Source organism: Meriones unguiculatus, chromosome 8 (genome assembly GCF_030254825.1).
Source record: "Meriones unguiculatus strain TT.TT164.6M chromosome 8, Bangor_MerUng_6.1, whole genome shotgun sequence".
NCBI lineage: Eukaryota > Metazoa > Chordata > Mammalia > Rodentia > Muridae > Meriones > Meriones unguiculatus.
In genome coordinates this window covers 91,416,875-91,442,407 of record NC_083356.1, presented here as the reverse complement: position 1 = coordinate 91,442,407, position 25,533 = coordinate 91,416,875, and the positions used below count along the sequence as shown (strand labels likewise).

The 25,533-nt window shown below is 42.6% G+C and overlaps 2 pseudogenes; one reads left to right on the top strand and one right to left on the bottom strand.

The window, feature by feature from the left end:
• The window catches only part of LOC110559769 (glyceraldehyde-3-phosphate dehydrogenase-like), a 75,672-nt pseudogene extending 64,335 nt beyond the window's left edge, over positions 1-11,337 (bottom strand).
• A 1,204-nt stretch (positions 11,338-12,541) lies between these two features.
• Positions 12,542-25,533, top strand: part of LOC110559768 (ubiquitin-conjugating enzyme E2 variant 1-like) — a 39,444-nt pseudogene continuing 26,452 nt past the window's right edge.

Sequence of the window (25,533 nt, the reverse complement as noted above, 5' to 3'; positions counted from 1 at the left end):
GGAAAGGTCAAGAGTGAGAGGACTCATTCCACTGATTTCCATTCCCAGCAGCTTTCTGAAGTTGTCAGAACATAGTTAATGTTAAAAAAAGACTACCTGAACCCCACCCTCAAAGTACTAACCACCCCTGACCCTGCTTTGCTTCCCAGATGATCAGACACATTTTAAAAAAGCAATAAGTATGACAGAGACTGGAAAACCCACTTCTATATTAAGCAACTTTTCTGTCTAAAATTGTAGAGAAAATTCTGATTTGAGATAGGAGATTTTTTCTTTTTTTTTTTTTGTAGTCATTTATTTTTCAGGTTTTATATTTTCGTTGTTGTAACTTTTTATTGATTATTTGTGAGTTTCACATCATGTACCCTAATACCATTTATCCCCATGTCTCTTCATAACTGTTCCCTACCTTCCCACCCCAAGAGAAAGCAAAGAACAAATTAAAAAAGAAAAAAAAAAACATAGAAAACATCCATTGTAGAATCTGTAGTGTGCCAGTGTGTTCCATAGTACGCCCTTTTGTCCACACATCTTTACTTGCAAATGTTCAACCATAATGAGTCACTGGTCTGGTTCAAGGCCTCTGGCTTCTGCTACACCATCAATACTGGACCCGCACAGGGACTCCTTTTGGTTATCCTATTGTTGTATTGTGTCATAGAGTTGCTGCACCTTGAGTTCGGCAGGACTAGCCATTTCATCCACTCCAGCAGTTCGTAGATGAAGTAGGTCTTGGGGTGGGCCTACCCAAAGCCCTAGATCGGGGCGTGGTGGGTGGCTGAGTTGGTCAGCCCACCAGCTCTCCCACACCCACGCCACCAGTGCAAGCTCTCCAGCACTGCCTTGCTAGCTCAACCAATGCTGCAGCCATGGAAGCCAAGTCAGTTCTCCTGCTTTCAGGCCCTTGAGATCAGCTCACCCACCCTGTTCCCACCAGAACCAGTTCTGCTATGCTGTCCAGGTAAGGTACAGGGGCCACTCTCCTGAGTGCTGCAGCTGGTAAGGGGCAGGGACAGCTCTCCTGCCAAGTGCTTCAGGTGGTGAGGAAAACAGGGGGATGGAGGGAGGCCATCCCCATTGGGCCCACAATACCTCATGGCAGATAGAGGTGAGGCCAGCTCTCCCACGCTTATGACCTCAGGGCCAGCTCACCCTTGGACCTGCCACCAGGGCCAGCTCTGCCATGCTGCCCATGTAAAGTATAGGGCCTTCTTTCTTGAGTATTGCTGCTGGTGAGAGCTCTTCAGAGTTCTGCAGCCAGAGAGGGGCAGGGCTAGCTCTGCACATGGTCATTAGTGGTAATATAAGCCATGGAGATTGACACAGATTCCTGTGGTTGCATGGCTACACACATAGACATATCCCTCAGTGGCAGCACAGGCTAGAACTTCACCATAGACTCAGGTGGCATGGCAGGCTACTCACAGCAGGCTGTTCCTCTGTACCCTCACATCTCCAGTTCCACCTTTCTTCATGATGCTCAAACTGCTCCGCTTCTCTTTTTCTCCCGTCTGTCCACCACATACTTGCACAATGCAGTGGCTCCAGATATGGGCAGGTCACATGGCGGGTGGGCCTCTAGGTGGCCTCCTCTGCCTGAGCTATGCGGTGTGGTAGTGGGGGGACCCCTATGTGCCTACAGCTCACCAGTGCCACCACAAACATGAAGGCAGGTGGGTCTCAGACTGTCTTTCTCTAACAATATATGTCTGCTTACACCTGGAGAAACCTTTTTTGTAGTTTTAAATATACTCAAATCATCAAAAAAAAAAAGTGTCTTGATTTGTATTTGGAAAACGTATGTAATACGAACATTACCATTTTCTATTATATGAGTCATTAAAATTTTATAGATAGATATAAATGATAGATAGGATAGATAATAGATGGATATGTAGATGATAGGTGCTAGATGATAGATAGATAGATAGATAGATAGATAGATAGATAGATAGATAGGTAGATAGATAGATAGATTTGCAATCTTAAGCCTCCCATAGACTATACCTGTTCTTTCACTTGAGTGACCTGAAGTATCCAAAAACAGACTGGTAGTCAGGATTCTATCTCTCACACTCTGCCTCTGTCTGCCTCTGTCAGTCTGTCTGTCTGTCTGTCTCTCTGACTTGAGCCCTTTAGCTTCCCATGCTTCTCTTTCCAAAGCTTTGAGTTTTTGTTTTGTTTTGTTTTGTTTTTCCTGGAGCCAAGTTTATGACTGTATCAACACCAACACCAATATTGTACTAATGACTAACTTCACATGCATTTATGTCTATAGTGTTTGCAGGAAAATAGGTAGAACTGGAGATCATGTGAAAAAAAAATGCCAGACACAGAAAAATAATGGTCACATTTTCTCTCCTATGAAGAATCACAATGAAAATAAAATTTAATGTTAAAGAATTTTAAATTTAAAAAGTGGAAAGTAAAAGGGACTATTTGGGATAAGAAAGAGAACAAGTGAGGGGGATGGGAGGAGAATTATTCTGACCAAAGGACAATGATGGATATGTAATAAAATGACAGAATGGACCTACTTTTGAAAAGAGACAGTTCTGCCACTAGAAGTGGGCAATGGCTGCCATATATACCCCAGTGGACCACAGTATGACCTCTATAAAATTAAATTGCCATAAACAAACTTTAAGAAACTCTCCAGCTCACACATTCTGCTTTCTTAACGGGATAACCCAAATATCTCAGCTATTTACTGTAATAGTATGGATCACCAAAAGAAGCTTATTCCACCACAGATGGAAACCCCTAAGATTAAGACTTTCTTTGCTTTAAGTTGTTTGTCTCGCGCCTTTTGTCACGGTCATTCAAAAGTTGATCAACATAGTTGCTAAAAGCCGTCCATCAGCACTAGATTTCATCTGTTCTTCCATGTTTTATACCTGATCCCGATACTTTGGAGCCATTATTAAGCAAAATAAACATAACTTAACATAGGCATTATGATTCTGTAGTAAACTCAGACATCTACAAGTGACTAGTGTGAGAATAGTATATAGAGCAGATAAACTAGAAAGGAATCTGGAAAGGACGGAACTTTTATCATGCTTACTGACAATAGCTGTTTCATTTAATTCGACCAGTTACTTATGCCTAGAGTTTTCCACTTGATAGCTTTGCACCATGGGTAACCTTTGATAACTGAAACCATAGGCTACTGTATAAAACTGTCTTTCAGCTAGTTACCTTGGAATTTCTTAGTTCTCTGACGGTGAAGAGGGTCAAACAGCAGCCATGAAGATGAAAACCATTGCAGCTCCGAGTAAAACTTAACTCCCTCTCCACCTGGGCTGCCTGAAGAGGAAAACAAACACATGTAGGGATGTGAAAAATGTGTTGTTTTTGTTACAGCGCCTTGTTAAAAAATTAAATTTCTATGTAATGATCCGTGAAAATACAAAATTAATGCATGTTAGGTAGTGGTACCAAGCAATGGTTCAACACATGAACATATTATCTAATGCTTAAATACATGTACCTCCTCAAATAACTGTTGTTTTGTTATAATGAAGGCACTCAGCTCCTTTCTCCTGGATTTTGAGATGTAAAGTCTATTCTTGTTAATTAAAATCACCCTGCTGTGCGACGGCACACCAGAACTTCTTGCTCTTATCTCACTGAAACTTACTGCCCCTTGATCAACGCTCTCCACCTGTTGTCCATCCTCTTCTCACCTACTTTAGATTCCACAGACCAGGAAAACCATGGGCGGTCTTGTTGTACTTGGCTGATTTCACTAGACACAATGATGTTTAGTTCCTTACAGTTGCCCCGACTGAAGCAATTTTACTTCTTGTGAGAGAGTAGCACTTACTTATATTTGTGATATAGTACAGATCGCATTTTCTCCAGCCGGGAGCTAACAAACACAGCTTGTTTCCATCCTTGCCATGGTGAGCAGTGCTTCTTGACGCATGAGGGCAGTTGCCTGTTCCACACACACATTTCACTTCCTTTGGATGTATGCCCAGGGATAGGCTTGCTCAGCCACACAGCACTTATATTTTAAACACCTTGAGGAACGTCTGTACTAAAAGATCATTTTCCCTGCCTCACCAAAGGTAAACCAACCTATAAACCTATAAAATCAACCACATTAAATGCTGGGAACTAGAAGAAATGCTGAATGATTTCTTAGAACGCATGTCTTTAAAAAAATCTGAAAAATCTTCTGAAATCTCCCTAAATTGACTTCTTTCTCTTCTCCTTGGTGAGGAGGAATCCAGGTGGGAAATGCCAGTGTAACTTGGCTCAGTCAGGATGTGGGCCCTTTTTTTGTGCCTGAAACCTATAAAGGTGAACATGTTTGCCCATTAAGCACCATAGAGTGGGGCGGCTTTTTGAGACTCTCCCTCTCTGTTCCCTAAATATGAACAAAAAGAGAACACTTCTCTAAGAAAAGTTTATCTTTTTTAATAGTAGTAGGACCTGAAATTAGAAACAACATATTAAAGCATAGTAATAATTAAAAATTATTAGAACAGCCAGAGTCACCTTCTACCTAAATTACCTGTCAGAGAGCTCCTTGTCTGGAATGTTTTCATCAAAGGCCAGTACCTTTCCAAATTCTCAGAGTATAAGGTGACTGGGCAGCTGCTCATTTGATGAAGGAAACTTGAGTAGAAGGGAGAGGTCAAGCTATTCCTTGTCAACTGCTGAGGATTTGTTTCAAACATCATGATTTAGTTGGCAAGAACTGATTTGGAAGTCAACTTGTGCTGTAGGTTTGGGTAGAGAAATATATCCAAGACTGTATCATCATCCATAAAATGAGGCTAAAGCTTGCTTCAGGACAAATGGGCTAATAGGAATAGAAAACATGAGCATTCAACCAATCCCAGTTAGTGACCACCTCCCACATTTAATCTTTCCTTTGTGTAGAAAGATACATCACATCATTTCGCAAAGCAAGCAAAAAACAAGGCAAGTGATATAAACTTAGAAAGCCTATCAGTTCTGATACAGATACAGAAACCGAAATGATTGGGATATTTTACATAGAGATGAATGCAAGTCAAGAAACTCACCACAAAATTGAGAAAAGACAGTGTTATAGTTGGTGGATAGCCTAATGTGGGGAGACCCACCTGGATTGTGGACAGTACCTTCTGCTAGCAGTCCAGATCATGATGGGAAGACGAGCTTACTTTCCTTGCTGCTGATTCCTACACTGGTATAAACTAAGGGCCAAAGGTTACCCAAGAATCTGTGAGGTTTTCACTGTCAGGATATTGTTCCTGAGGTGCCCAGTCTCATGGAGGGAGTTACTACTGGGTTGGCCTTTTCAGTGAGAGACAGCTCCCATGGGACTACTTTAACTGCTGAAGCACCTAAGCTCAAGGACTGTGCTGGTTCTCAGCCTCTTGGGTATGATCCAGATGTTGTTATTTTAGTGTTAATTGATTGGTTCTGTTCTCTTAGAGATCCCTGGCTACTATAGGCAGGAAACAGAGTTCTTCGAGGGGAGAATCTCTGCAAACAGCAAGGCTGGCAGAGTAGTGATCTTTGAAAGGCAAGAGGGAAATCTGGTTCAACATGACTAAATAGCTGGTGTTGTTTCGAATTTCTAGAGTGTTTCTTTGGCCATGTTTAAACATAGTATAATTTTGGAAAAAGTGAGCAAGTCTGGTGTTGCCTGGCCCTACAGACAGCACAGGTCACCAGGCTATTAACTACATAAATTCCTAGTTTGCTTGGATTTCGCTTCCATTAAAGAGGTAACTGAGTATTTAACATTATTGATATCCATAGTGCTTATCTGTGAGCACAAGGATCTCACGCCTCCTGTAAGTTCTGATATATGTGTTCACTATTGAGGCTGCTATCAACGTTTCAAGCCCCCTCAATACAGAGGACAAGAAGAGCAAAGATCAGCGGCAAGGAATATTCAGAAACGGAGCCAGTTCTGCCTTTGCCACTCCAGCAGCAAGAGCAATTTTGTGACTTTTCTTAATTTAAATTTTATTTAGTGTGTGGGGAATAAAGGGTCTGAAACATACAACACTGCTGTTCGGGGAGAAACTTTAACACTGGATCACATATTCTTTTCTACAAGGATAGTCATGCTGTTTAGTTCTTGCAAAAGCAAACACTCTATACAGTGCTCATTGATTTCTTAATCAATTTAAAGTAGAAAATGTCCTACTAGTTATAAAATCAAATTTATGGAGTGAGGTGGGTGAGCTGGCTCGGACAGGAAAAAAAGCTTGCCACCAACCCTGACAACAGTCATCTCAGACTTGCATGGCAGGTGAGAAGCAACTCCTCAACTTGTCTTCTGACTTCCACAGGTGTGCTACCAAACACATGAAACCAGACATGGACACTCACAGTAAACAGCCAAATAAATGTAACAGTAAATAAAACGCATGTAGTAAATTTCGTCAGGGAAAAGCAAAAATGTGGCCAACAGCATCTGGGAGGCAGAAAAGTGGGAGAAGATGCATTTGCTCTCTCGTCGAGGATGGTTAAGGCACAGATGAATGGAAAAATCCACATGTGTAACATCTGTCGTATTAGCTTCCACATGAACTTAGCAGTAACAACAGAATGAGAACCTAAGAAGATGCCAACATGGGCGACATCCATCATCTTTCCTATTTGTACGTAAAAACTTCAGATTGACAATTAATGATCTGAGTTTCAAAGCTATCACCTAGGGGATGGGAGGTAGCTCAGTTGTGGTAAAGTGTGTGCTTCGTAGGCATAGAGAACTGAACCTGATCTCCAGAAAACACATTAAGGAGCATAATACGGTGCTGGAGAGATGGCTCAGCCGTTAAAGGCTAGGCTCACAACTCTAAATATAAGAAGGGTATTATGGCAGAGCATCTTGGTAATGCCAGCACTGAGGAGGCAGAAAGAGCCAAGTCCCCTTGGCTTGTAGGTGTTGAGTTGGTCCAGCCTACTAAAGGATCCCAAGGCCTCACCAAGTTAAAGGATCCTGTCTCTAAAATCATGGTGGACAGTTCCTGAGTAAAGCACTGAAAAGAACTGTCTGGCACACACACACACACACACACACACACACACACAAGCCCCTCCACAAACATACAAGCACACCTGCCATCCTCAAATATAAAAGTAAATGCATAGCATAGAGCTTAAAGATACTTCAGGTTTACCTTAAGAAACACATCCTTTTGATAGCTCTTCTGCGATTCCTAGTTAAATCTGCTGAGTTTGAGGGAAAGCTCTCACTTACAGAGAGGTATTTGAAATGAAATCCCAGCCTCTGGCACATTATGAGAACCAGGCGTCAGAGAACGCTGAAGTGTGGCATATTTGAAGCTGTCTCTGCCGTTTCCCAGGACATTGTAGCAGCTCTAGTTCCCAAGGGATTCACTTCTTAACTAATGCATAAGACACAAGTGAGTGCTCTCACTCAGTCCAGTATAACCAGGAGTCCCTAGACACGAGTCCCAGGTGACATGGTCAAAACTGCTAGGGCTCCTATGGCATGTCAGCATGTCTTTATTCATCTTCCTTCTCCCATTGCATTCATTTCCCATAGCCGAACACGAGCTCAGCATGTTCTTTCACAGTTTAGAGTTCATCTAGACTGCAAAAATTTCTTCATTTGCAAATTAGCCCTGAGTTCCTCCCTAATAAAAGCTCAAGAACTCCAGACAATCTCACCAAATTTTGTTCCAGCTGAACGCTTCTAGTCTGTGTGAGTCCTACTTATAGGACGTTCTCATGCAAGTTTCCAACTGCATTAAAAATTGACATGGTCAGCAAACCCTTGGAAATTTATGTGTTTGAGAAAAGTAAACGGTTTCTGCTTGAAAATGAAACAGACCAAGACCTGGGCTAGGCTAACCCATAAGCAAAGATAATCTATACCCCTCTGTGTGGAGAAGTCCAGCTCCTGAAATACCCAGCGTTCTCACACGGTCAAGATTAATGTCGCTTCCTTCTGACTGCCGCTTCTGTCCCCATGGGTGGAAGTGAGCTTGGAAGCATTTGCGGAGAGGAAATGTCCCAGTGTATCCCATCACCCAGCCAGCTGTGTGCAAAGTCACTTTTCTACTGACACGGATGAAGTATTGCAGGCTTAACTGTGGCCCTATCTTGTGAGCTCTGGGACCTGGGCCAGAGGAGGGAAAACACAGGAAGTTTGCTGGCTGGTGGGTAAGGATGCTCCCATGGGCTGTAAAGCACTGTCAGTGCTGAGACCTGACAGGCCCAGCTCCATGTCAACATAAGCATGGACCTTTCACCTCTGGGTTTATCGGGACACACAGAGCAATAACAGTTAAGCCACCATGCATAGAGAGCTTGGGCTGGCAGCCTTCATTTCTAATAAACAAAGAAAAACAAAACACACTGTTTACTCAGAACTTCGGAAAAGAGAAAGAAAAGAGCACTCGGTGACGGTTACCACAAATTTGCTGAATCTGTTAAGCATTATTTATCTTCAGTACAACCTGATGAAATATATGTTAGTTTTACAAATTTTTTATAGGGGAGAAGAAGGGTACAGTGAGCTGGGCAGAACTACAAAGTCTGTGGAAAATGAAATTAAAATTCAAGATAGTCTCCCTCTACATAACCATATCTTGTCTTAGTTTGCATGTTTTGTTTAATGTATTCCTTTAGCCCAGGCTGCCCTTGATCTTGTTATGTAGCCCAGGCTGGCTGCCACCTTCCACTGTTGGGCTTACAAGCATGTGGAACCATATCCCACTCATCTAATATTTGTACACCATGAAACACTGTATGTATAGATTCGAAGTAAGCCGACTATAGTGAATTTTTATCAAAGCAACAGTTTTGAGAAATTGTTAAATGCTCACCCCTGGGCTTACTGTGCAGACAAAAAAAATCATAATAATTCTATGTAATAATGCCTTCAAGAAATTTCCAGCAAACCAGTGTCTCATTAGTAATAAACACTTGGAACGCTCAGTGTTTGTTTCTGTGCAGCAGTCATTTTGACAGTACCTTGGGGCCTCCATAGCAGTAACTTACTACTAATAGCTGGGGGGAGGGGGGAGGGGTGGCAAGATGCCATCAAAACAAGCTTTGGTGAGAAGACAATTTAAATAGCTCATCCATGAGGCACGGCAGGGGGACGTCGGGCAAGCCACACATGCACAGGCAAAGAGACTCGAAAGGAATAGAGGAGACTCTGCAAGTGATGACTAACGACAGAATAAAGGGAGTGGGCGGGATCCTGACAGAAAGTGAATTTGGGATGAAGGAAGGGACTCAAAGCCATTTCATGTATGGAATACCAGGTTCTTCTGTTCTGTGATGGTGAGGACTGAGATTGGTAAAAAAGGGACGCACTGGATCTGTGTTTTAAAACATGATTTCTTCAAAACGGAGGGGAGTGCTGTTACTTAGGGCACGGCTTCCACAGGCTGGTGGAAGTTTCTCTCGTGGCTGAAATACAAAATGTCTCCTGGAGGCTCTTACTGTGTTTGAACACTTGGTTCTCAGCTTGCAGCACTGCCTAGGAAAGTTGAGGATCCTTATGGGATTGAGCCTTGCCAATGAACTGGGTCACCCGTGACCTGGAGGTCATATGGCACTGCTGGCTTCCTGCCCTCTCTCTGCTTCCTTTCTGTGGACACCATGGGGAGGGTCGGGCTTCTACCCAGATTCTGTTGCTGTGCTTTTGCCTGCTGTGTCGGATTGTAAACCCTTGAACTGTAATCCCAAACAAACTTTCCCTTCCTAGTGTTTCTTCCTGCTAGATATTATGTCACAGCAAGGAGAGAAGTAACCAATCACTTTGAAAGTCTGGCAGTGGGCATGCCTGGTTCTGGCTTACATGGGGACCTGACTCTAACCCTTCGGTCACCTGTAGGAACATCAGTCATGTTTGGGAAATGCCACAGTACAGAAGAGGACACTGGACTGAATTTCATGGTCTCCCAGCCATACTTTAAAAGTTAATTTTTAAATATCTAATAATGTAGGTAACTGAGCTTTACCCTTGTAATATAAAGGAATACTGAAAAATTCGGTATTTTGTTGTTGTTGTTGTTAGGAAAGATTTACTGAGCATTTCAAAAGGATCAGTTGCTGCTAATTTCCTGATCCTGCAAAGGGGGAGTTTACTGTCCGTAGCTAAATGTCCTGACAGGAGGCGTGAGGAGCAACACAGGATTTCTGCCAGGAACTCTGAAAACCCTTGTCACTAGCTGGTATTTACCTGAAGGTATTTTTCTTAAGAAATGTTAATCTTGTATTTTGCTCCATAATAACTTTGTCTTAACGATTATAACAATACTATTGTAAAGTCCCTTGTTTTGTTTTTTGTTGTTGTTGTTGTTGTTTTCCTTTAAAATCTTGTGTATGTTTGAAATACCAGGCGATGCTGCTTGGTTTATGTCAACTTGACATAATCTAGAGGAACCTGGGCAAAGGGACGTGCAGCGGATGAACCCCCTCCATCAGATCAGCCTGTGGGCGAGTCTGTGAAGCACAGTTTGGTTAAAGGCTGATGTGGGAGCATCCAGCCATGACTGTGGCCATGCTGTGCAGGTAGTCCTGGACTGCATAAGAAAGCAGGAGAAGTCATCCACGAGATCCACGCTGGTAGGTGCTGTCCCTCCGGGAACGCAACTTCGGTTTGAGTTTCTACCATGGTGTCCCTCAATAATGGACTGTGACCTAAAGAAGCCAGATAAATGGTTTCTTCCCTCCAGTTGGCTTGGCCCATGGTGTTCTATCACAGCGACAGGAAAGGAACTGTGACATAGGAAAATGCCGTGTCTTAGGTAAATTAGTGTTCCTTCCCTAGGATAACACCAAGGATAAGTTACTGCCTGCATTTAGAATCTCCAATTCTATTCTGCGCTATTGTTATGCGCTATTTAGACAGCTAACAAATAGATCATTCATCATCATGGCAATATGATGTAAGCACTCTCCTCAAATGTTGTTAATGTTTCATTATTATTTTTTAATTGGATTCCAGGATTTTTCTGTGGAGACAGTTTTAATTTAAGGAGTTCTGGAATTGATATTTTAGAAAATGAACATAAATAATCTTCCCTTCCTGTTGAGAACCTCAGCAGAAGCGTCGACTCTCGACAGCACCCCTTGACCACCACTCTTTTTACACTAGGGAGCATGCTTGTTCTGAAGCTGTTATGGCTGATTTTAATGCCACCTTGCCACAAATTAGAATCACCTGTGTAGGCAGCCTCCTCTGAAGAAAGCTTGATTGCCTGGTTGACGTGGGAGACCTACCCCAATTGTGGTTACACCTTCTGGAGACACCCCAGAGAAGGTGGGTGCGGTAGAAGGAAAATACTTTGTTGGCTGGGCCTTTCGTCCAGCAATGAACCAATGCATTCTCTTCATCCCGTGGCTGTTGCTACTGTTGCCACCTCCTTGTTGATAGCAGAATCAGGGTTTTCAAGCTTTCATCATGAACTAGGAACCAGAGGTCTTTCAGTGCCGGATTGGGATTAGTGAGTCACCCAGTGCTTTTGACTGGGTCACCTCTTTCCAGTGATAAACAGCTATTGGGGACTACTCCCCCCAGCGTCAAGGAAGGGAACTGCAAGGTTCTCAGCGTCTCAGGGGTGATTCTACTGTAGTTACTACTTTAAAGCTGACGAAATTACCTTGCACACGCACACTCACATATGTTTGTATGTACCTATGTAGATGCACATCCTTAGGCTCATCATGTTGGTTCTTTTTCTCTGGAGAACCCTGACAGGTACAGGAGGTAAATCAGCCAGGATTTCCTATACCACATGCTATATTAACACAACCACGCTGTAGCCACTGGAGACTGAATGCACAGCACACTGCGAAGGCAAATTATGCTGTAAGAAAGAACATTGTGGAGCCCTACAAAAGCATAAGTATATTATAAAAATCATGTTCAGGTGTAAAAGAGCAAAGATGGTAAGAGAACAAAGTAAACTAATAGTAAATCACAGTGACATGCCTCTAAAAATCTGTCAAGCAGAGCTCTGCTGAGTAATTTTGATCATCCATTTAAAGAGCCAAGGAAAACTGGTAGTTTCTTTTTTTTTTTTTAAGCTCGCTGTCTATCGGATAGACCCAGTAATGAGAGTATGAATATTTTCCCCTTTTTTCCAAAGAAAATACAAAGGCTTATTGGAGTAAGTAAATACAGAGTTGAATGAAATCGTGTTGGGCCGCTTCCAAACTTATTATTAGGCTTTCTGCACAGGGATAAAAACAGCTTATAATCCCGAACCTAGCAAAATCCGCTTCCTTTGGGAATAAATAGGTTGAGGCTATTAAGCACAGCGTGGAACACTCAGGCCAAGTCACCTCTTCTTTGGAGCTCAAAGGTAGAAGTCACATAATGTGAGGGGACCATTCGTGGCTGGGCATGCCAGTTAGATAGAAAACAAGAACATCCCACAACTTCCTAGCTGGTAATCTCTGGCCTACACCAGGGCTAGAACCCCACTGGAATCCTTGCATTAGTTGCATTTCTTCTAAAATATCCGACACGAGCAACATGAGGTAGGAAAGGTTCCTTTTGGGTCAAAATGTAACGATACAGTCCATTGCGGTGGGGATGGCACATGTCTTTTTGATTGCTGTGACAGAACTCCACCGCCGTCGTGGCACGGAAGGTGGGAGCACGGCAGCAGGTGAGCCGGCCTGGCACTGGAGTCATTGCTGAGCGACTATGCCCTTACCACAAGTAAGAGGCAGAGAGAGTTGGGAATGGCATAGACTATTGAAACCTCAAAGCCCACTCCTCCCCCCACCCCTCCTCCAACACGGCCACATCTCCAAACAGTCCACCAATGGGGGCCAAGGCTATCTCAGTAAACCACTGCTGCATGGCAGCTAGAAGGTGAGGTAGCTGGCCACCTGGCCTTCACAGTCAGAAAGGGAGGTGGAAGAATTCTGGTGCCCAGTTCCCAGTCTCTTTATCCTGCAGTCTGGGCCCCCATGTTTGGGACGCACATTTTCTTTTTGAGTGAACCATTTAGAATACCCTCACAGACATCTGTCTCCAAGGCGAATCTAAACCCGAGTTTGCAGAGAAAATGAACCATTACCGCTTCCCTATGCCAGGTCACTCCGTATCCGACATGATTAACCTGCTTTAACAGCAAGAGGTGCAAACACATGACTGCTGCCTAAATGTGCCAGGGAAATGTCACCAGTTACAGGACTAGGTCACTCACTGCTCATAATCACTGAGGCTCACAGACCTCCCACCCCAAATCAACTCAATATGTACTTTTGTGCCGGATTCTCAGTTTTGTTTCATTGAGTAAGGGACTGAAGAACAAGTGGGCGTGGCAACGTATTTACCAGTGATAGACTTGGAAGTGAGATCTCAGGAGAACATTTAACTCGGGGCTTCCTCAATTTTCCAAGCACTTTGCTAAATCTCCCGGAGAGAAAAGTCTCAAGGTGAAGCACACACTTGGGGTCCTTTTCTAGCAGTCAAAGTCTCAGGGGATTCCTTTTCAGGAACCTGCTGATCCTCAAAGCTACTGGGTCACAGCTTCTAAAGGAGCGAACTGGGGAATGCCAATGCCATGGCTGCTTGCTCGCTCCCAAATGCTACTGCTTACTGCCTGGGAGGGAAATCTTGCTGTTAAATGACTAAAACAGTTCACAGGTCAGTAGCTCATGGGTTTCAGGCTCTGCAAGTCCTTTGCCCTTTCAGAGCACAGTGGGTTCCTTTCCAGGGTCCTCTCTCTGCTGGTGGGAAACTCTTTGACGCCTCTTGCCTCTTATCCCAAGGGAAGAAATGTGGAAATGTGCTTGAAAGGCTGATCTCAGGTCCCTCATTCTATGGCACCTGCGCAGTAAAAGCCTTAAGCAAAATGGGGTCCTGATTCTTTCATCTGAGCATTTTATGCTGTTTCCCAGTCAATTGTACTGTAAACCCCCAACACAGTTTCCTAGTTTTTTTTTGATATGCTTTGCTGGGTTTTGCTGAGCTAAGTGGAAACATTTCGGTCTTGGAATGTCAAAAGAAGAAAAATGAACCCCACAGCTGCTCAGTCCAGCGTAAGGAGGAACTTTCCGTAAATCCAAGAGGATTTCCTGCGACTACAAACACAAAGGCCTTTACAGACTCAGCTGCGGCCTGACCCTCATACAGGGCAGGAGCCGCAGGACTTTCTAGCTGGGCAACTCCGGACAAGCTGGATTCTGCCTTATTAGAGGAACAGAAGAGCAAATCATTTCAAAAAAAAAAATAATAAATTAAATTAAATTTCTAGGATTCAGGTGAAGCCTTGTGTGTGTGAGGGGAAATGGCAATAAGGCCTTCACACAATCTCACTGTTTTACTCCAGCCTTTCAGTGGTTCCATGAGGCACAGCTTAAAGTGCCCACTTTACTGATCCTTGGCGATGTGGAGAAAGCCGCCCCAAAGAGAGCAAGAGTCAAACTCATGTCATCTGTCTCATTCTGAAACTCATTGCTCTTAATGCCTCCTGCTGAGTTCATAAACAAGTTGAGGGTTTGCAGGTATGTTTCCTCCTACTGTTGAAAGGAAAATCATGCCTGCTGAAGATTCTGAAGGAACAGCTTCAAAGACTCACCTCCAGGGTATCAGGGCAAAATAAAGCTGCCAGGAAGTTAAGGAGAAAGTGCCTGTCTCACTCCCCTCCCTTCCACCTACCTCCAAAGCAATTCAATTCTCATATATCTATGAATAATCTTTTTTTATTAATTATTTTTGAGGAACTTACACCAATGTTTAATAAGCAGAAAGAAGGAGCAAAGTAGGAAGGAGAGAATAGAGAAAATAGGAAGAAAGAAATTTGGAAAGCACTGTGTGATTTTATTATTTTGTCTCTTCAGATGTGGAGAGCTTTAATCCTCTTTACAGGGTAGGTCCAGAAGAGATGGTCCATTTATAAACTATTTCACAAAGAGCTTCTTAAGCCAGGTTGCATAAACTGCCAAGTCTCATGCTGCGTATTATAATTTTGGTGGCCTGCAGTAATTCATGTTTATTCACTTTACCTGTCCTACACAGACTGTGCAATTGCAATCTATCATGCTGTCTTCATTTTAGGACCCGCTCTGAAGAAGCCGATACCCAAACACTGTTACATAAGGAGGAAATCCATGAGACAGAATTTGATGCTTCTGTATTCAGTGACTTACACTAAGTCAGTGGCTAAATCTAATACTCATGCCATTGGCTAAATCAAGTCATATGGTCATTGGGACAGTTTAACACGGTGAGAACTACATGCATGCCAGAAAATACTTTGAAAAAAAAAAGTATTAGAGTAGTAAGGATATGCCTTCATTACTTAACCATTCTGCACTCTGATTTACAAACACACACACACACACACACACACACACCACACCACACACACGTCCTTTCTTCCTGTACTAACACACAGTCTCACCTTCCCCAAGACTCCAAACTCCATTTCAATTCAGTCATAACATCAAGCTTAAAACCCCTTGCGCTATTCTTTCTAGCAGGGCCCTATGGAGGTGCTTTAGATGTAGAGGCCTCTAAAGTTAAGACAGAAGTTGTCTATGCCCACTATCTCATAGACATGCTAGGTGGGTAAGGGGCAAGATGACAAGATAACCACACTGACCAAACCAGAAAGAGAAAGCGAGAGAGGCACCAACGAGCCACTGGTAATATGAACATTTTTCTTTTAAAGACAGTTTCATGTAGCCCAGGCTGGGCTCAACTTTTAGGTGTAGCTGAGGATAACCTTGAACATTGGCTCCTCCTGCTTCTTTTACTTGACTTCTGAGATTCCCGGCACATGGTACCATGCCAAGTTGATACTGTGCTGGGTGTCAAATTTAGCACCCTTGGTATGCTCTGCAAGAGCACTACCACCTGAACTATAGTCTGAACCTGCTTGCCTTCCTTTCCCCCTGTCCCTCATTTCCTCTCTTCCTTTCTTCTTCTTCTTCTTCTTCTTCTTTTTTTTAATTGCTATTTGACAGAACAGTTTTGGTATTTGAAACAGGATCTGGTTATGTAGCTCAGCCTACACCTGATCTTACTCTGCTGTTGCCTACACCTCTACAGTGCCAGATTCACAGATGGGAGCAGCCATATCCTTCTTAACTGTTCAGTAATTTATGTCAAATTTTGTTTCCTTGAAGTTGTTCTATGAAGTATGTACCTGAGGGCATGTGGGGGGTGGGGAGAGCTCTTGACTACATTTGCTGGAAAGTCCTTCTTTTCTCATGACCATTATTGATTACATGTGAAGACAGCATTGGCAATGCACCTTCTTGAAGGCTACATTACTTTCTCGGATTATTTTTTGTTTTCGAAGGGGGAAGAGTGAAGTGATTTTAATCCTTAAACACAATGATACATTCTTTTTAAGATTCATGCCAGCCTGTATCCCTTTCTCTGACGTATGTATTTATTTACCATCTTCTTTTCCTTCCTCCTCAGGAAGTTTGCTTCAGATATCTAGAATGAGAGACCAAATGTGGATGAGGCTTTGCACTCCATTCATTGCTTTTGGGGCCAGTTGTAGTTGCACAGACTGAGGTGTTACGCCAGATTTCTCTGAGAATGTGGCTTGGTACTCAGACATTAGTTGGTTTCTTCTGGGAGTTTCAACAAGGAGACTATTACTCAGGCTCATAGATGTGTAAGGGACGCATGAAAAAGAGAATGTCACAGAGAGTCTAAGTGTCCGGAAAGTGAAGAAATGAGAGCAGTCAGTCAGCCTGATTTTCAGTTCTGTGGTTCATTCTGATCCAGAAAGTTCTTTGTTTCCTATAATTAATATGGATTCCTATAATTTGTAACCATAGGATCATTGATAAACCCTTCAAACTTCACTGCCTTGAGCAAATTCTTCCTGAATTTCTCTATGAAAGAATTCTCAAAGAATAAGTATATGAACAAGACACCATGACAGGAATCATAGTATTTAAAATCTTACTGGAAAGGTGAGTAGACAGATTTCCAGGTGAAGATAAACCTGTGGTAGCATCAAGTATTACAGCCGTGACAATCTGGATGAAACATCAAAAAACACATGAAAAAGAAGGCACAGGGAAAGTTGAGAAAGAATCCTAAGAAAAGTAAGAATTCAGAGGAAGAAGTGACAGGCGGTGTCAACTGAAGTGAGTAGAAGCAGGGAATTTTAAGTATCGTGGGATAGCACGCTATTTGACTAAACATGAAAACATGCTGAAGAGTAAAGGCAAATGCCTGGGAAGGTATTTTGGAATCATGCTCCAAAGGATAGCAAATAGACACGGGACTGGTGGAGATTTTGTCACCATTCAAAGGTATAGTAGGTAGCAATGGATAGGGTAGATATGGTAGGAAAGGAACTACCTACCTACCTACCTAAACAAACAAACCAACCGGTGATCTATTTAAACTAGCCATAATGCTTTCCCCAGTCTCAGTGAACAGGACGTTGTAGATGTGAACCAAGCAGACAGGCAGGCTGGAAGACCACGCAGCTGGTTAGATGTTAATGCACAGTGGAAAGGAGATGGAACGAGGAGTATACGCTTTCAACTCCCTCAAAGGAAAAAAACACAACAATGAGGTGTTGGGGCTTAAATTCGGAACTTGCTGAATTAAATGTGCCCCTGAGACATTGAGATAGAGATAGCTATTTGGCGATGGGATATCACTGGAGACCTCTAGAACTCCTGTCTACTACCGATGTGCTCAGAGATCATTCAATATGACTCCCTTATTTGAGAAACATGAGCACCAAGCCCTAACTGCTTCTTCTGGATTGACGAAACCTTATCAACCTAGAAAGATATTCTATCAAAACTCTGTTGATAGCTTTTGAAAGAGTGATATTCAGGGCAAACTGTGACACACAGCTAGCACAAAAGAGCCAGAAGTCCAGAATGAGGCTACATGACAAGGGGCCTGTTTTGTCAGCGCAGGAAGTGTGTAAATGGTGGTCATTGGCAGCATGGCATGCCTGCTGTGTGCTAAGTGCCATGCTAAACACTGTGCCATGCTCCAAAAGACACAGACAATGCAGCCTCCATGTGCCTGGGAAGCACAGTGCTCTAACTGACAGGGCAGTTGAAGGCCATGGGCAGACCTTGCTGGGGGACTCCAGGGTGGGAGAGAGACCCGGAGCTCTCAGCATTAATCTTGTGTTCCCAGTGGTTCAAACTAAAATCAGGAGAGAGTGTATGACATCTTAATAACAAAGCCCAAGTTTCTGATTTTACAAACAAATCCTGCCAAATATTTTACTGTCAGGAGAGAGAGAGAGAGAGAGAGAGAGAGAGAGAGAGAGACTTGCTGTCTTCATTAAAAGTGGTTAAATTGTTTCCTGAATATACAATTCTAAGAGTTGCTGCTGTTAAGTACATTCTGGGAAAAAAAAAAAATATATATATATATACACATATATATATTTCAAATAAGCTAAGTGGAATTAGCTCAATAAATATTATAGACTGATGCTTTGCAACATTGTTTTAACGAAGAAAATTGACATTGAAGGCCAAAGTAAAAAAAAAATTGGATATTAATTATAATAAAATTTTACTTATGTTTAGGCATGTATTATTTTATAATTGCAAAACCTGGATGCATTTCATTGAAAGGTTTCTCTATAATTTATGGCTTTTTCAAGTACATTGATTTTAAAAGGTTTATGCTGCAAACGAAAAGTCATTTGAGTGAGGGAGTAGCAGAAACACCCATGAAAGATTTAGAACAATTTTCAAAATAACTTTTGTTTTTCCACCAGGTCTGCTCTTCCCCTCTTCACATCTGAAAGGAATAAAGAAGACAAACTAGCTGAAATTGAAAGAAAAAAAAACCTTCTCACCAGTGGCCACTAGGCACTCTTCCTGCCTCTAGATATGTACTTTGACCTATTTACGTACAAATGACAGAGGGCTTGACAACTTTAATTTGGAACTCTGGCTTTGACAGCTAGGATTTGCTATTTTTTTTTTTTCCTGTCAAGCAGTATGTTATTATTTTCAGGGGTTCCGCACATAGATAGAGCCTCCTTCTGCCATAGTCAGCCTCTCGGGGAGCATGTCATTGAGGGACAGAGGAACAGCACCTCACACATCCTCCAGTTAGCAGAGAGTGGGGCCCTGGGCTTTCTCCAGGGACAAAGCTTTTCAAGGCCCCCACGTTTGAGGAGATGTGTAGACGGTGGCCCTGAGACCTGAATAGCTCATTCTCCGCAGCTCCGCTGTGCAGTGCTTTCAGAACACCAATTTTCAATTCTTCAGGACACCAGAATGTCAAAAATATTTGGGCCAGAAACACCTACGCAAGCTCTCATGTAAAGAGACAAACATGCATGCCCCTGCTCCTTGACCAAACAAATTCTGAAGTGATTTTTTAAAATTCATTTTAATGACTCATTTTCTGCAATGGGAAAAAAAGACTCCTCTTCACGAAGGTCAATGTCAAAATATCAAGGCGGACTGCCAAACATAAAAACCTCCACCAGGAAACACATTTATCTCCTCTCAGAAGGACTTGCCGCTACACAATAGCTCCAAGGTCACCTGGAGGAGCTGAGGGAATGATTATGTTTTTCAAAGATGTAAAAAGAAATCAGAATAAAACATATCGAGACAGCAGTCAGCTCAATTTACTGAGAGGTATCAGAGAATGTGATGGTTGGATTTTAACTACAGAGCACCCTCAGACTCAGTATAATGGAGACTCAGCTATGGATAAGTAGCCCACAAATTCCATAAAACAAAAACAAGATTTTAAAGAATAATGTTGTAACACAAAAAAAGCTTTTTTTTTTTTTTTAAATTTTTGTTTTGTTTGTTTGAGACAGGGTTTCTCTGTGTGACTGCCCTGGCTGTCCTGGAGCTCTCTTTGTAGACCAGGCTCTCATATAGATCTGCCTGCCTTGCTTCCAGGAGTGCTGGGATTAAAAGCATGTGCCACCACACCTGGTTAACACAAAAGAGTTTTGAGGCATGTGAATCGGAATTAAAACTCTGGATGGAGCATGTACCTGAGATAAAGCAGTGATTAACCTGTATTGTGAACATTAGACTCTTCATTAAAAAATTCATATCAGCTGGTCCTAATATAGAGATGATACAACTTAATATCAGTGATTTGAGCCAAACTGATGTTTCTGGAAGGAAGCGAATTCACAGAAACACCTGAGTCAAGACTTGTGTGCTGATATAAGACAGGAGCAAGGGACATGGCCTGTGAGAACCTGTGATAATCTTTAACTCTTTGTTAGAGGACCAACAGATTCACTATTGCTTCTGTATACTAGACAGCACACACAGCCACACAGTATTTTCCCCACCCCTGCCTCTTTGAGACAGCTTGGGCTGGAAGCTAGCATCTGGGCAGAGTCATCTCTTCCCTTATCATGTTGCTACCAGAATTCCAAGAGGATACCCCAAACCTCTCCTCCCAAATAGCACTACCTACTTTTTATACAATTCTTGGAAAACACATCTAAGTTCTGTAGCCATTGCTGGACCAAACCTGCTTTGCTATAAGGGAAGAAAATAGCACAAATATAGATATACATAGATAGATAGAGACTATATATGGTAAGAAAAGAATATAGATGACAGACAGACAGACAGAGATTGATAGATGACACATAAATAGATGATAGATTTAGATGGTAAATAGATTGAGTTATAGATAGAAAGATAGATACAGAAAATAGATGATAGAGTAAAAGGGAAAAAGAACACATATATATTAGAGAGTATATATATGCATATATGACGGAGAGAGAGAAACGAATGTCTAGGAATCATGAGAAATGGCCAATATCAGAAGTGGTGAAGGTGGGCTAACTGCTTTATTGACTACATGGTATTAATGATGGTTTATCTTTTCTGCTTTGCTGGCAAAAATGATAATTAATCTGGTAACCCATACCATGCACCAGGTTAAGGAGCTCCTAATACCAAGTCACCAAAGTAGAAGTTGAGACTATGGGTCAAGTTGAGGAACAAAAGGGAGTTGAATTGATTTGGAGGAAGGGAAGGAAGGGAAGTGTGCCTTTCAGTGCTTTGCTGGGGACACAAATTTCCAGCCCAGAGGAGTGAAGGAAGAGGTGGAAAGGCATCCTGGCCCTAAGACTCTGTAAAGAGGATGGTGGTGGGGTGTGTTTGAACCCTCCCAATACATGCTAAGAAAGCAAGGCTGGTGCAGGAGAGACCTAGCTATAATTTATCAAGACAAAAGATCTGGGAAGTTTAGAAAGAGCATCTTGTAATGAGGGTAGGTACTTGGAGCATCAGAACTAAAGACGTTTTTGTGAGGTGTTCGTTGGCTGTGGGGAGACGCCACAACAAGCTGCCGTATCTTCAGCCTCTAGATACGAGAGTCATCACGAGACATATGATACCTAATATGTGGGCTGAAATGTAAGACTTTCCAACTTCTGTGCCTTCCCACCCTCTGAGAAATTTTAGGACTTGGGGTAGTTATTTTTAACTGGTTTCGAAATAACAGCGACCTTTAAAAGTGTAGGACGGGCCCCCCCCAAGTTCATTAGTGATTATAATTTTGCCACACATCTCTCATGAATCCTGACTTTCTTTATCCATCCTTCTCCTGCACCATTTTACAGTAATCTGAATGGATGCTGAAGATTTTCTGAAGGCACATCAGTGACTATTCCCTAAGAATAAGTACATACTACCACACGATCATAACCCGGTTATCAAATACAGAAAACTATATTTACAAAGCACTGTTAGTATTCCAGCCATATTCTAATTCCATTCATATCTCCATGGCACCCTTCATAAATGTTTTTCTTTTCCTGTGTTCACAATCCAATTAAAGATCATAGGTGCTCAGTTACTCAGCCTCTTTCCCTGAAGTGTTCTTCAGTCCTTCCTTTTCTTTTTTGAAGGTAGTCTGTCTCAGTTCAGCCGCTGCAGTTCGCAAGAAGACTCTAAGTGTGCATTAACAGCAAGAGTGTCACGCTAGTGGTGTGTGGTCCTCCGGACATCCTCTCTGGAGCACACAGGATGTGTCTGTTCCTCGTGTTGAAGGGTCACCTGTCACTTCAATCATGTGGGTTGAATTGGTGTCAGCCATTTTTTATATGATAAAATCACCTTTTTTGTTTTATCATTGGTCACATGCAGGGAGATATTCAGAGAAAATACAGCACTGTCTCCAATAATTTATACCCACTACTTTCAGCATCGCTGATGAGTTTTGGCTGCATCCATTCTTATGATTTATCTAAAACACAGGTTTTTATGTTTACACGTGCGAAACAGTAATAGCCATTAATTAGTGAGCAATCATGGCTAAGGACTTTCCATTCTCTCTTATGTTTGTATTCCATGTTTTATGCATGTCTTATTCAGTGTCATTTCTGTGGTTTTATATGTTCCTATTTTAATCAGGGAATTATATAATTCCTTACTGTCATTATGGGGAGAAACTCATATATTACCCTGTGTGAACATATTTTTTTTCTAAGATATCATAATGTTAATCTTGGACTCATTATCACATTTTAAGGTAACCCAGTGAAACAGGGTTAATCCTGATGTGATCAGAAGTCAAAAGTACTGGATGGGAGTGCAGAGCCCTGAAAACACCCTCCCTCTGATGCCTTTCCCAGGGAAGAAGGTACTGCACTTTGGCACCAATCACCGGCCATGGAGACAGTTTTATGCAGTGGTTCCTCTGAATTAGCCACACCCACTAGGTCCAGAAGCAGACAAGCAGAAGGAACACCCAATGAGGAAGTGGAGGACATGTTTCATAACCCCAGAGTCTCCAGGTGCTAGGGAGACCACACCCAACACTGCTCAATGCCCAGGTTCCCAGAATAGCTTTCTTTATCAAGAAAAGAGCTGCGCGTGGCAAGATGACAACTGGCAGAAAAGAAAAAATACAACGACACAAAACCCAGAGCCCTCGTTGTCTCCTTGCAGTCGTCAGGAATGAGGAAAGGAAGTAGCCAGCATGAAAGCTCACTTTTAACATGACAGCAGCACAAAGCACTAAAGCGACTATCCTGGAGCTGTGGAAGCCAAACACTGAATTCCAGACGCTCTATGGGCCAGGCAAGGACAAACATGGGCTATCCCCGTGAGTCTCACAGAAAGGGAGAGAGGTTCAAGCTGCTTTCTGTGACTATAGGGAGAGCTGTCTGCTTTATCTGCTGAACAAATCATATTGCACACAGACATGATGACTGAAATTTTCTCTATATAATATACATAGAGTACTCAGTAGGTTTCCACAGTTGAACACACCTTTGACCAACACAAAGGTGTCCTTTCAATACTTGTTTCAAGTGCTACTTCCTTCCTTGTGGGGACACTTGCTATAGGAAGGTCTTTATTTGCAGCTCATGTGAACGGACATTGTACGGACTTTTGCATCTCTCCTTCCTTCCCTCCTTCCTTCCTTCCTTCCTTCCTTCCTTCCTTCCCTCCCTCCCTCCCTCCCTCCCTCCCTCCCTCCCTCCCTCCCTCCCTCCCTCCCTCCCTCCCTCCTTCCTTCCTTCCTTCCTTCCTTCCTTCCTTCCCCCTTCTTTGTTTTTCTTTCTTTGTCTTTCTTTCTTTCTTTCTTTCTTTCTTTCTTTCTTTCTTTCTTTGTCTTTCTTTCTTTCTTTGTCTTTCTTTCTTTCTTTCTTTCTTTGTCTTTCTTTCTTTGTCTTTCTTTCTTTCTTTCTTTCTTTCTTTCTTTCCTTCTTTCGTTTGTCTGTTTGTCAATCTATCTTGCTTTCTGAGTTGGGAATTAGGATTCAAGACATGACACATGTTTAGGGAAGCATATGCTTTGTTTCCTTGTGACAAAATTTCACCATGTAGTAGAGGCTGGCCTAAGACTCACTCCGTAGCCCAGGCTGACTCTGTAGCCCAGCTACAGAGGAAACATCTGGAATGGTTTCTGCTAGCTTAGTGCTATTAAATGCAGTGGCTGGGTTTCACATCACTTAGTAGCCCAGACTGAGATTCAAGGGGAATTTCCTAACATTATGAATAACATGTAAATGAAGAATTTTGCAAACTAGCTGACCTGAGCATAAACCGCAAACCCAAGAAAGACCTCAAGGAAGTGCAACAATGATAAATGAGCAAATACCACAGCAAAATGAGATCTGTCCAAGCATGGGGACACAGTATGAGACATGACATCCCAGGAAGGGTACACTCTTGGGGCTGGTGTTTTTCTGAATGTACTCAAGAAATAAGTAGAATTGGGACTTCAAGGAACAATGAAATCTGGGTGTATTGCTGTGGAAGTGATAATGACACCCAAAGAAGAGGAGATAGCACGCTTGCTTGCTGCAGCTTGTGCTTAAATCTGGCCTCGGGCAGCAAATGCACAACCAGGAGCCGCAAGGTGACGAGAGGCCTTGGAATGTGTGGCATTTGCATGGCTGTCGGGATTGAGGGCTCAGGCAAGCCCAGGGTTCTGCCATCATGAGAACCCTGGTGGAGTTACAGGCACACCCAGGGCGTCCACCTTTGAAACTTGAGCTTCAAAGGTGAAAGTTAAGCCTAGCTGCAAGAAAGATGGATCAGGGCTGAACCTGTCAGATGTGTCACTTGAGAAATACCAGTCAGCCACATGGAGGGTAGGAGCAGTGCTGTAATAGCCTTAGCTTAAGCTGTGGATGTTGGTGTGGAAAGAGCCCTTGAGCTGGGGGGCAGGGGGTGTGTAAAAATCTGGGAGAAAGGTCAAGGAGGTCCTGCTCTTTCGGTGTCTCAAAGGGGTCATTAAGGTTTGGAGAAAGAGCCCTAGCGATAATGTGGGGCACTTAGTGAGAAGGAGACATACCAGGGCATGCATAGAATGAAATGGAAACGGAAGTTCATGGTCTGGGTGATTATTCACTTTTAAAAAAAAACCAAACATTTGACAGATTCCTTCCTTTAAGCTGGATGTGATAGTGCCTACAGCTTGGGTGATGGAGGCAGGAATTTAAGGTCATCCTCAGAGTCTGAGGTGAATCCGACTCTGGGCAACATGGACCCTGTCTCAAAAGAAAAAAAAATATGCATAAGCAAAGTTAACCACATAATACTCTCAATCTCAATTAAAAGCGATACACATAATATTTATTTGCACCAACAAGCTGTAGTAAATATCCTCAACTAAAAGTTGGAAATTTTACTGTTCTGGCATTGGTTGGAAGTATATTCTATATTTTATTTAATATTTTCTTAATTACTTGTACTATCAGTGCTATCTGCAAACTGTGTGGCCCTTAGAATAGACTTCATTTGTGGGGAGATGTGTTATCTTCAAATGTATCATACAACATACACAATGAATTCAGAGTTAGAGGAGGAGGGTTTACTAGAACCTTCTGGAGGTGCTTATTCCCTCACAATGTGAGTGAGTGATGAGCTGAGAAAAACTGAAGTTCTTTTCTTCATTGTTGTTGGTGGATTTGTTCTTTGTTCTTGTTGTTTTGTTTTGCTATTTGGAGACAGAGTTTCTCTCGGTATCCCTGGCTGCCCTGGAACTCATTCTGTAGACCAGGCTGGACTCAGGTTCACAGAGATCTGCCTGCCTCAGCCTCTGCTTCTGTGTGCTGGGGGGCATGTGCCACTGCCCGCCCCCCACCTTGTGGAAAAATG